This window comes from Curcuma longa, chromosome 5 (assembly GCF_044706935.1).
Source record: "Curcuma longa cultivar G26 ecotype Majalengka, Jawa Barat chromosome 5, ITB_CL_G26_1.1, whole genome shotgun sequence".
In the NCBI taxonomy this organism is placed as follows: Eukaryota; Viridiplantae; Streptophyta; class Magnoliopsida; order Zingiberales; family Zingiberaceae; genus Curcuma; species Curcuma longa.
Window position 1 is genome coordinate 1,679,961 of NC_133865.1, and position 2,767 is coordinate 1,682,727.

The following is a 2,767-nucleotide window of genomic DNA, read 5'->3' on the forward strand; positions in this document are numbered from 1 at the left end:
TTAGTTCGAAGCCGAGAACTTGCTCAGCTCCGGCTCTTGGACTCACGAGAGAGGAAGTGAGGTGGCGCTCGAAGGCGTCTGTTCGGGAAGAAGAAGAAGAACCGGAAGTGTCGACTAGGGCTACAAGCGTCGGTCGGAACTGTGGGCGTCGGCTGGGATTGCGAGCGTCGACTGCCCTCTCGACAGCGGTGACCAAGAATCGCTACAGAGAACACCCACCGACCGCGAACTTGGGCAGAGGACAAGGGGTTGCGGCCGAACATAGGGCACGCGAGGGTTGGAAGGGCAGCGCCTAGGGTTTGGCAGCCTCCCCTTTATCCCTTCTCTGCCAACTCTGTCGCCGAGATCATGGTTTCAACCGGTGAAAACGTGCGATTTCCCCATATTTTTTTTTAAGAATTCCTAACGGATTTCGGGTTTAACCCAAACGCAAACCATTAACCCCTTTTCTTTTTAACAGGTTTTGGGTTTCGAGCATATCTTTCAACAACATCCCAATATTCCTTGCATGGAGAGTTGAAAAACTGACTTACTGCACTTACTGCAAAAAAGATATTCGGACGAGTAACAGTAAGGTAACTTAATATCCCTACTAATCATCTGTATCGTTTAGGATCTAGAAGAGACTCCCTTTGATTTGACATGAGCTTGACATTAGGATCCATAGGTGTGTCAACTGTCTTTTAGTTTAACATGTCTGTTTCTTCTAGAATATTCATTGCATACTTCCTTTGGGATATGATAATCCCATCTTTGGACTGTGCTACCACTATCTCCAAAAAATATTTGAGTTTGTTGAGATCTTTTGTCTAAAATGTTTAAAAAGATGTTTAACCTGTGAAATCCCGAGATGATCACTACCTATGATAACAATATCATCAACATAAACTACTAAGTAAATGCAACCAGCAGATGAGTGAGGATAAAAGACAGAATGGTCAACCTCACTCCAAGTCATGTCAAATTGTTAAATTACAGTATTAAATCTACCGAACCATGCTCTGGGAGACTGCTTGAGACCATATAAAGATTTCCGCAGGCGACATACAAAACCAGAAGACTCCTCCTGAGCAACAAAACACGGAGGTTGCTCCATGTAGACTTCCTCGAGCAGGTCACCATGTAAGAAAGCATTTTTGATGTCCAACTGATAAAGAGGCCAATGTCGAATTGCAGCAATGGACAGGAATAAGCACACAAAGGACAACTTAGCAATAGGAGAAAAAGTGTCCCCATAATTCAATCCGAAGATCTAAGTATATCCTTCAGCAACGAGGCGAGCCTTAAGCCGGTCAACTTTTCCGTCTGGACCAACCTTCACTATATATACCCATCAACAACCGACAACTAACTTCCCTAACGATAGAGGAACGAGGTCTCAAGTCTCACTGCTCTGTAAGGCATACATTTCATCGAGCATAACCTGTTTCCATCCTAGATGGGCAAAGGCATCACCTGCAGTCTTCGGAAGAGAAACATACAACAAGGAGGAAAGACAAGCAAAATAGGAAGGAGAAACACGATGATAACTCAAAGAAACATAATGAGGAGAAGGATTACGAGTGGAACGCACACCTTTCCGAAGTGCAATGGGAATATCAGACTTAGGAGATAGGACCAAAGGATGAGGTGAAAGACTTGGCTCCAAAGATGTGTCCATGGCAGTGTCAGTGGTAGTCGGCGGCAAAGCAGGACGAGGACGACGTTGATAAACCTGCAATGGAGATGTCTCCGAAGGTGACAAAGACTCCTCTAGAGGATAAAAAATAGTCATTGGTGTACATGTAGAAAAAGAAAACTCAAACAGAGATCCGTTAGGCCTAAAAAATGAAACCGAATCAAAGAACGTGACATTAGCAGAGATGAAGTACCGAAGGAGAGTAAGGGAATAACATTTGTACCCTTTCTGAGACCGTGGGTACCCAAGGAAGACACACTTATGAGATCGGGGAGAGAGTTTGTCAATGCCAAGATCGAGAGCATGAGCATAACATATATAACCAAAGACCCTAGGTGGTAAAGGATGAAGAGACTTATGAGGATAAAGAACATGATGAAGTATTTAACCTTGTAGAGTGGAGGAAAGCATGCGGATTGATGAGATAACACGCAGTAAGTACAACGTCACCCCAAAACTGAAGAGGAACATGAGAATGGAGAAAAAGAGTTCGGGTGGTCTCAAGAAGATGACAATTCTTGCTTTCAGTAACTCTGTTGAGGGGTATGAGGACAAGACGTTCGATGCAACACACCATGAGACGCCAAGAAGGTCTGAAATGGAGTAGATAGATACTCACGTGTATTATCACTCTGTAAGGCTCGAAGAGAAATACCAAATTGAGTTTTAATTTCATAGAAAAAAGATTGAAAAAGAGAAAACAACACCGAACGATCCTTCATTAGATATAACTAAGTGCAACGGAAAAAATTATCTATAAGGGTAACAAAGTATCGTGACCCCAATGTAGAAGAAACACGACTTGGACCCCAAACATCGGAATGAACCAAAGCAAAATGTAACGTAGCCTGACTAATAGTCCGAGGAGAAAAAGAACTACGAACATGCTTTCCTAATTGACATGATTCACAAGATAAAGAATTTAAATGAGAAAGACCAGGATGTAATTGTTTCAACTTATCAAGACCTGGATGTCCTAACTGAGCATGAATAAGAAGGGGAGATGCCACCGCCGAATCAACAAGAGAGGATTGTTGAAGCCGATATAGGCCATGAGACTCATATACGAAGCCAATCATCCTCCCTGTA